Source organism: Drosophila bipectinata, chromosome 3L (genome assembly GCF_030179905.1).
Source record: "Drosophila bipectinata strain 14024-0381.07 chromosome 3L, DbipHiC1v2, whole genome shotgun sequence".
In the NCBI taxonomy this organism is placed as follows: Eukaryota; Metazoa; Arthropoda; class Insecta; order Diptera; family Drosophilidae; genus Drosophila; species Drosophila bipectinata.
The window spans coordinates 22,211,007-22,221,208 of record NC_091738.1 but is presented as its reverse complement, the minus strand read 5'-3'; the positions used below and the strand labels follow the sequence as shown (position 1 = coordinate 22,221,208).

General features: G+C 40.8%; 1 long non-coding RNA gene across 2 annotated transcripts; it reads left to right on the top strand.

Moving 5' to 3' along the window:
• The first annotated feature begins 4,957 nt into the window (after positions 1–4,957).
• Positions 4,958–9,986, top strand: LOC138926345 (uncharacterized). Of its 2 annotated transcripts, XR_011442824.1 has the most exons (4): positions 4,958–5,016; positions 8,704–8,859; positions 8,918–9,007; positions 9,134–9,986. It is a non-coding gene; the product is annotated as an uncharacterized lncRNA (long non-coding RNA). The 2 variants fall into 2 exon arrangements; XR_011442823.1 differs by having other exon boundaries at positions 8,918–9,986.
• The last annotated feature ends 216 nt before the right edge of the window (positions 9,987–10,202 follow it).

Genomic DNA, 10,202 nt, shown 5'->3' with positions numbered 1-10,202 from the left:
GCAGTGATTCATCAGAATTTATGCAGGGTCTTGCCAGCGGCGCTCCTTCCTCTGCTCCACACACTCTGCTGCTTTTTTGTGGTCGCCCATATAATTTGATATGCTGCCTTGGCAGTTGCATTTTGCTGTGGCTCATAAATTTGCCAGCCCAGCCAGCAGCCAGTACTACCAGCTCTTCCAGGACTGCCACGATGCCAGGCTCCGGGCGCTAGGAGGGGCCTGGCATTTGTCTGCTGCTTTGACATGCATGGCATTAACTGTGAGCTCCGGATTAATGAAGTGCAGGCCATATTAGGTGGGACAGGAGCAGCAACCACGACAACCGGGTGGGGCAGCGGGCCGAGTGTAAAAGTTATTGACAAAACTGTTGTAGGCCATAAATTCGGTTATGGGCTATCGCTGGCGTGACTTGAGACCGCCGTTAAATTAATTGCCTGGCCTCGTAAACACCTCCGCAAGTTTTGTGTCCTTCTTATATATGCGGTACGTGAATGCAATATTCATTAAATTATAAAACACACGCCTAGTTCATACTCTGCACTTATAAGGATCATAAAAGTTGATTAGCAAAGATGAGATTATGTAGCTGAAATTAAAGCTTCGAAACAAGAACAATAGTTATTGAAAATAATCAGAACCATCTGTGCCTAGTGTGAGGTATATGATACCCGGTACTTTTAGAAACTCTTTTTCCTTTTTGCATATATTGGTCGAGTATATTTACAAAACAGTATCCCTTTTTTAATGGTGTGTGATTGCACAATGATTGCACGGTAATCATGACAACGTTGTTCTATCCAAAAACAGTGTTATTTGTTTCTTAAAGGGTATTCAACTTAAGAGTCTCTATTCCTTCTTATTTCACGGCTATTTAACACTTTTTTGGCTAAACAGCTCACGTGCAACGCCGCACGCAATGGCCCGCCCGTCCCAGCCGTAAAATAATAATTATAATATTCGAGTAGCTTTCCAGGACGCCGGCAATCATAAACACCAGGCCCGGGGTGGAAGCCGTGTGCGAGGGGGAGCAATAGCCTTTGCAACTTCCGCTGTCGAGTTGTTTTATGCTTCCGCCCAGCGGAAGTGTTTGGCTAGTTGGCGCGCTAGTTTTGTCGCCTCCCCAAGTGGAGGACTCGAATTGGCGACAACTTAGATTTGCATATTCCTCAGGACCACATCCATCGCGAGGACGAGGTCCAGGTCCAGGCTCGGTCGCACAGGCACACGGGCAAGAGAGAATGCGTGACAACAATGCAGAATGCTGTGCGAGTCAATTACCCAGGACACATAAGCAGCTGTGGGCCCGTGCCAGTCGAGGTCTTGCGAGCCGAGGAAATCGAAACACAATTGAGGCCGTTTGGAAGTCTGAGGTAGAGCATCCTTGTGAGCGTCTCAGTGTCACTTGGAGAGGGGGACTTGTTGAGCATTCCCTGACAGAGTCGGGTAAACATCCTTCTTTAGCAACAGCGACTCCTCGAGGGTCGCATCGAGGACCCGGCTCCCGGATCCGGAGCTTCACCGTGCAACTCATTTAAAGCTCCTTCAGCTGAGTGAAGGAAAAGTCGTCTTTTCGGTGGGTGGGCGCAGTGCTGCCGACTTTGTAAGTTTTTCTGCAAAATTGCTTGGAAAAAATTGAAAATTATTTATGCTGTGTGCCGTTTAAAGCTGTCGATAGACCGGCTCCATCCCCACCATCGGCTCCATCGGCCTCTCCCACCGTCCCCTCAAAAGAACACAAAGTTGCCGGCGCCCGCTGCAGCATGCGCTTGCATGCAAAAGTCTACTTTGTAGCCTTAAGTACTTATGCGGGGGCCGCGGACCGGAAAGGGGCGGAAGGAACGGCAGGACGAAGATCTGGCAGCCATCGTTGACTACTTTGTCCTTCCTGGGGTGGTGCTGCTGCGATGGTGCTGGTCGGGTCCAAAAGCTCTGTTGCGCTTTTCTTAGCCATGGCTGGTACGGCTTAGCATAATTTTAGGCAAACTCACGTTGCTTAGTTTATAGGCAGCTGCTCCTTCTTAAGCTCGTCATCGACGTCATCTCCGCCCGCTTCAGTTTGCATAATGTCAACTCTTTTTAATTGCCAAGACAAGACGACCAACATTGTCTGGTCCTGGGTCCCGGTCCGTGTCCTGTCCCTTCAACCATTGTGTCTCCCTTTTGTTCTCCGGCTGCCAGGGCACGTCCGAGACGATGAAATTAGCTTCTTCCTATTCCCAGCTCTTGCACTTCCAAAGGACACAATTGCCTTTACAAAGTATGGAAAAATAGTTTTTTTTTTAAATTATAAGAAGTTATTTGATGTCTTACACCCATATGCTCGATGGAAGAATTATAATTAGGAAAAGCATTACTTAGCATTAAGCCATAAAGGACCAGGTGGATAGCGTATCCCTAAAGAAAAAGGCCATTCGCAATAACTGTCCCTATCTATGTATATACCCAAAGTCAAGGGGCTCGCCTGCAGCCAAAAACAAATTTGAGTCATGAAAAGCGTCGATTATACCGGAAAGTTCACGCTTTAAAGTAACAAGTTCATTACGCAACTGAAAATAATATATTTAGAGTTCTCGGTTATATATAGGCGGGGCAATGCCAATTTATTTTCAGAATAGTTTAACAAGATGCCAAACATTGTGCCTATGGGCCCACTCCCAGTTCCCCATTCCTGCGGACCCAACCATATTTGGAATTCCCTTACCAAAACTTGCAACCCTCCAACCACGTTGCTATATTACGATGATCATGTTCGTTTCTGGAAATCAAGAGCACCTGGAGGAGCTGGTGGGTCTGGAGGGCCTGGTGGGTCTGGAGGACCCGGAGGTTCCGGAGGGCATGGAGGGAATGGAGGAACCGGTGGACCTGGCGGTAAAGGAGGGGATGGAGGATCTGGTGGAAATGGAGGAGGCGCGATAAGACCTCCAACAAAACCTCCAATAAAACCTCCAATAAAACCTTCAATAAAACCTACAATAAGACCTCCAATAGGACCACCTATAAAGCCCCCTGGAAAACCTACAATTTTACCTCCTGTAGGACCCACAAAAAGACCTCCGGGAAAACCGCCACTAGGACAACCCTATATACCTTCAGTAGATCTGCCGAAAATACCTCATATTGTTCCCCCTCCCTGTCCCAATATTAATATACCTTTCTGGCCTCAAGGATCCAAAAACCCTCGCTGTTAACCAAAATCACAAAAAAAATAAAAAGAAATATTGCGAATTTAAGTTCTCATAAATTAGGTAGTTTTTTTTGGTTTTACAGACCGACCATGATTATGGTTATTGGTAGAATAGACTAGTGGATTTTTGAGACCTTAAAGCAATAAAGGTATGGATACATCCCTCTGACCCGGTCATTTATTGGTATAGACTACATGAAAAGTAGAGAAGGCTTGATTTGGAATGCAGATTCTGGATTCATGATCTCGATAGCTTGAAAACTGAGGGACAAGTTTGCCTAGTAACCGATTTGTATATAGATCTTTATTAGAAATACATGCTAAATTTAAATTAAAGTACTTTTCTTATTGGGTTGTGATCAGGGTCTTAATTTAAGTTCACCCCTTCATACCACAGGAAATTGGGAAAATTTAATATGAAGCTTCTATAAATTATAGGAAAAAAAATTTTTCTATGAAAGAATTTTTATTTCTTATTGAAATTAGTGTAGCATACCATATTTTTTTTTTGTCTAAAGGAAAAGTCCAAAAATATTTTAATGCATTTGTAATAGTTGTGTAATTATTTTTTCATTACAACTTGTAATAAATATTTGTATCCTCTCATTAATAGGAGCTAATCTAAAAACATTTCTTGCAGGTGTACTTGTAATAGAATTCCTAAATCTAGGCTTTACCATAATAATGAAATAACAATTGACCTCCCCTAAAAACTCCTCATAGCCTTTCTATCTTATAAATAATAGAATGAGGCTTAACATTAAGTGGAAAAATGCCTAAGGCTTCATAACATCTCTTATAAAATATAACAAAATATAAGTAGGTCGGAGTTGGTAAGAATTGTTTCTGGTGCAGGAGCTAATTGATTAAAATGTGTAAAATTTGGAAACAATGTCAAGGCTCGAATAAACCATAACAATGGGACCGAGCTAGTCACAATGGGCATTAGGGAGATGCGACAAGGCAGAGCGAAATTGGGGCAGGTCAAATGGGAGGCAGACTCCGCTTGACTTGGCGTTGGCGCTGGTGGGTTAAGCTGCTTATCAAGTTGAGCACTGAAATTATGGCCGCGGGCTAGACACAAGACACAAGAGCCAAACCAACCAAGCCAGCCCCAACCGGGATAGACTGCAGAACTGAATAAAACACAGCACTTTGTTATTGTGAGTGTTTTTGTTGCTGCCACAGATGTTTTTCCCTTCAGCAGCTTCAGGGGCAGCCAGGGATGAGCACAAAGGCATCCTTTTAAATTTCCTGTCATTTGCCACACAATACGCTGGAGAGCGGCCACGAGGATGACGATGACGATGAAGCCAGAAGGACGAGGCCGTGGAGGAGGTGGAGCTGCAATTGGCGAAGCTCTAGCTGCAGCGTCCAAGAACGGAGCTCGGAGTTAGGGTTTGGAAAGTGCCAGACTAGGCCAGCCCATTTATTTACACTTTGAGAATTTCCAAAAAAGATGGTCAGTCTTACATAATAATTTCAAGTAAATGGCAAGAAAGGGGATACAAAATTCAGGGATATAAAAAGGGACATACAATTAGATTTTTAAACTGAAAACTGCTTATTCAAAGTGATAACCCCAAGAATTTATTCTTTTGACTTTAAAAAAGATCTGTTTCGAATTTATTTTAATCGGATTTTACCGAAACATGAAAATTAAAACATGAATTTCTGAAAATTTTACCATATCTGTGACGTCAAAATAAAGAAAATAATTCGATTAAGACGTCTCAATTAAAGTTTTTAATAAAGAAAAAATAATCGGGTACAGGCAGGGACCTGGAATGGAACACCTTCTATCGAAAGAGGATTAACTTTAGGAAAGAAGAGTAAGGACCTCTACTTAACTCATTTTAAGAAAATATATTGAAAGTTTCGGAATTGATTTTGTCAGTGTAAAGCTGAAAAAACGAAACTGCGCGTCGCTTTACTTGTTTGCTAGAATTTAGCCGTTGGGAATTTGCATTTTTCATTACGCACCGACTGGGGCTGGACAAGAAAGCTGAGGCGGGCGGCATCCTAGCTCTTTGATAGGACTGGGAGCTGGGAACTTTGAGCCGGGAGCCGGGCGCCGAGCACCATGTTACCGCCTAGATTCGTTCATGGGGTTAAAAGCTAGTTTCCGGCGGAAGTGGCTGCAACACCGCATTCCCCTGGATCACTCCCCTCCCCTCCCTCTGTCACTCTGTGTGTAAATAAATTTCTGTACAAAATGAAATGAATGTGATTCCCAGTCTCAAAGACAGCTGCGCCCAGCTGCTAAACTAAACCTACTCATAGTATTAAATTTAATTATTGGACAAGTACAAATTCTAGTGAGTTCTAATAAGTAATACATTTTAGAGCATAAAATTTTATTTTACATAAAAGGGTATTTTATATTCGACCTACAACCTCGACCAATTTCCTCATTTGTTTTGAATTGTGTTGGAAGTTTTTCGACTGAGAGCGGGAAAATCCAATGATAATCCTAATAGATTCGGGATTTTACAACTCGTCGCCTTTGACACAATTGATATAGAGTGAACTATTATATGGCATCCGAGAACATTTTATTTTTGAACATGCCCTTATTATTTATTAGAGGGACAATCTTTATCGCCAGCTATAACTGGTTCAAATACTAGATCAGAGAAAAAGTTACCCAAAAATTGCAGCTATTGCCGACTCCTTAAACTCTCCCAGTAATCTCTGGCTTTATAAGTTAATAGCTTGTACCTGGCTAACAGCGCACATTATTAATCAAAGTCAGTGCAGCAGCTCCCGCTCCCCAATCAGCCCCACGGGCGCACTGCCACTCTTTACAAATTCACCCTGTAACAACGATTTTTGCGCCTAATCAATTTCCTGGAAACGTCACAAGTAGACAGAGCAGGACATCAGGCTTGCGGGTGGGCGGGTGTGTGGGTGTACGGAAAGCAAATGTATAGCCGTCGACTACTTGAGGAAAATTTATTTCATTTGTGTTAGCATTTTGCATTTCATTAGGTTTTCATTAAATAAAATGTTGAATTACACGCATAATTTATTCCCCTACGGACAGGGAGAATCTGGTTTTTGCTGCTGCCGTGGCCCACGGATCCGGGAGAGGTATCGTGACTTGCTCGTGGGCTTCCCTGAAAACGAAAGCCGCTGGCCGAGAGGCATGTGTTTCCTCTAGTAAGGGCATTCCCATCTTCGTGAGATCCGTTGGACCTTTTCCGTTTCATGAGCTCCCACACGACGACACACACAAATCGAAACAAATTACAATAAAAATGCCAAAGATGCGTGCTAAAAGATTAAAGCCTGACACGTATTCATTCGTGCCCAAACCCCTAATGGAGACGGGATGGCTCGGGGAGGGTTAGCCGGCTTGGGGTGGGAGCTGGTTCGGTGGCTGGGTTTGATTTCCATATGGTATGCCAACAGTTCGGTTTCCTCTTCTTTATCGACGTACATTTTTTCTCCGGCGAATCCTGTATCATTTTCGTCACAGAGGCAAATATTTATATAGCTTCCTGGCAATTCGAAGGCTGCCGGTGCTAGCTGCTCCTTTGTCTTCGGTCTACACTCCGTCCTGACCACAAATGATAAATTACTTTAATTAATGTCGCCGTATTGTCTCAGCGACCAAGAGGGGAAAAGAAAGTTTGGCCGAGCGGGTCTGGGCCGGTGGCTATTATGCAAGTTCATTGGGTTTAATTTGAGTATGGACCACTCTTACTCGCTAGCTGATTTATTTAGTTCATTTTCTGACCTCTTGGCTTTGGCATTTAGTTAACTTCTTCACTATACCCTTGCCGAAGGGATCTTACAAAGATTCTTTTGAGAAATAAGGCTTCTTTGTGACATTTCCATTTCGTTTTCCAATATAACAAAACAGTGCCTATCTAACATTTCATATATTTTCAAATGTCTGAATCTATAGGACTATATCTAACTATTAAAGTGTAAGCTATTTCAGTTACGATAAATAAACCACGAAAAAAATTTTAATATAAATTTAAACAACCACATAAGCCTGCCACGACACATGCACGTACATATATGAAATTCCTAATTAAGCAAGGGAAACAAATCTTCGAATCGGTAAAATAAAGTTTTCTTACTCTTTTTTTCGTTCAGAACAAATTCAACAGGCGTAATAGGGCTAATTTTCTTGACACATTTCGGCAGAGGACTCGTAAGAGAAGCCAGTATAATTAATTGGCTTAATTTGAACTTGAGGTCGCAAATAAACAAAAAGTTTCAAAGTGCTGTATGGTGCCAACTAAATATTTAAGTATACCTCCGAATCCCGATAATTCGTGATGGCACATTCTTAATCGTGGCATAACATTTTTAAAATTTATCATTTTTAAGAATTTTTATACCCTTGCAGAGGGTATTATAATTTTGTCCAAAAGTGTGCAACGCAGTGAAGGAGACATCTCCGACCCTATAAAGTATATATATTCTTGATCAGGATCACCTCCTGAGTTGATATGAGCATGTCCGTCTGTCCGTCTGTCCGTCTGACCGTCTGTCCGTCTGTCCGTCTGTCTGTTTCTACGCAAACTAGTCTCTCAGTTTTGAAGCTATCGACTTGAAACTTTGCACACACCCTTCCATCTTTTGCACGCAGTATATAAGTCGGAACGACCGCGATCGGTCGACTATATCCTATACCTGCCATATAACTGATTGATCGGAAATGGTATAACTTTGGTGTTTTTAGAGTTAGAGAGTTCAAATTTGACATGAGAGCTATTTTTGGCTAAATTTCATAAGGATCGTCCGACTATATCCTATAGCTGCCATATAACTGAAAGATCGGAATTGACCCAACTTTTGTGTTTTTGAAGATAGAAAGCTGGAACTTGGTACAGATTCTAGTTTTGGTCAGTTCATCCAACCTATCAAATTTCATAAAGATCGGCCAACTATATCCGATGTTTGCGATATATATCCGGTTTTAACTGCAAGGGTATATCAACTTCGGCTCCGCCCGAAGTAAGCTTTCCTTTCTTGTTTTACTTTCCTGACATTCCTGAAAAAGTTATCATGATAACGTTTGGAATAGAGCCCAAAAAGGGATTTTTTAATTCTTTTTATCATGGAGAAAAGACAGCCTTTGAGCGAAATAATATAATATTTTAAGAAAAAACAATTAACCAAAATCTATCAAAGATATATTTTTACAAATTATTTTTTTGTACGTGTTCAAAAGTTTAAAAAAATAATTTTTACTTTTAATAAAGTTAAAATAAAATAAAAAATAAAAACTTTCAGCAACGGAACAAACATAATTTTAAAACAAAAAAACCACTACTAGGACTACAATACACCAATATGCTAAATGCGACTTTTTTAAAATCAATTCAAAGTAACATCTTTATAACTTCCAGAAATATAAATAAACCTATTGATCCAAAATCACGTACGGGAAGTGAAATGACCTTATCTTTAAAGTTTAAGCTCGCTCACATTTCTCAAAAGATTTATCCACGTGTTTTATAATTATTGTTTTCATAATTATTCATAATGTTTTTTAGGTGAATAAAATCCTTTATCCAGGATTTTTATTATTTCAACTTAATATATTAACATTTTTGGAGGTTAATAGCCATGGTAACAAGATTGAAATCCGGCTCCCACAACGGACTAAAAGTGAAGTACTCGAGACAGATTCTTAGAATGTTCGGTATCAGGTAACTCTTGAGCTTTTCCATGCTGTGGTTTTAAATGTTTGTTGTTTACTTACGCTAGGAGATAGCAGGAGGAGACGCAGCAAAAGCAAGAAAGGAGGAGGACCTCTTTTGGGCAACGCTTATCCACTTGTCTTGGGATTCAAGTGAAGTGAGTGTAGTGACTGGGGCGTAGTCGACCGGTGCGAGTGTTTTTATGAATATTGCTGAAGATTGCCATGGGCAACAAGAAGCAGTAGCAGCTGCAAATTCTTTGTCTTGTGCTTTGTCGTTTCAGATTTGGTGCAAATGTCAGGCAGCCAAAAAGAGAGGTTGAGCGCTCCCTTAGAAGGTTTCTTCAGCATAAGTTAAATTTTTCAGGTTTATATTTATACAAGTTTATTTTATAAAAGTGCAGCGTTAAGAAGCTAGTTTTATTTCCATGTTTAAAATTTAAGTTTTCATCGAATATTTGAATGGCAAGACGGTGTTTGTCACTTTGGCTTAAATTCAGACATGTTGGCGTTCGTCCCCGGCTCCTGTAGTTTAAGCCACAAACGGAAACACTTTAAAATTATATGAGGCCGTGAAATCACTCTCCAGTCTTCCCTCTCGTTTCAACCCTCTTGTTATTCTGAAGCCATAAGCCGGTAACCAATGAAAGCTCAACGAAAAAGTTATCCCTGCTGTTGCCTGTTAGTGTGGCGAGTGGAATCCTGGCCTCCATCTGTCCTATCCACTAGTTTACACCTAGGTCCCATCTATTTGGTGTCATCAACTTGTGTTTTTTTTGGTCTGCCGACTTTTTTTCGGTTGGTGCTTTTTGATGGAACTAAGCACATGTTTTACTTATTTATAAACGGAACACGATGACGAAGAGTATTTCTATATACAAAACGAACACAACGGTAAGAAAGTTAATCTACATATATGTATGTCTGAAAATCTACAAGTACCAGGTATAACTACTGAGAGCTATCGCCTACAAATTTTGTATAAGGACGGGATCCGGCGTCTATATTCTATAGCTTTCATCTGATTGATTGGAAATGCCATAACTTTGGTGTTTTTATGTTAGAAGGATGGGAATTTTTATGGACTTTATTTTTTGAAATATTAGCCGATCTCCGAAACTCCCGATCTCGCCTATATGACTGACTTTTAAGAAATAATATAGCTTTGTTTTTTTTTTTTTAAATTGAGTTTAGCTTAAGCTGCAACAGAAGCCTTTTTTTATTGTTCGTAATTGCTATACATATGTATATGTTAGTAACTCTTTTAAAAATGTTAGGTATTTAAAGTTTTTTATTTAGGAAAATATATTTTAAATAAAGCGCAGTGACACCACAGTGCGTTTCGTCACCTTC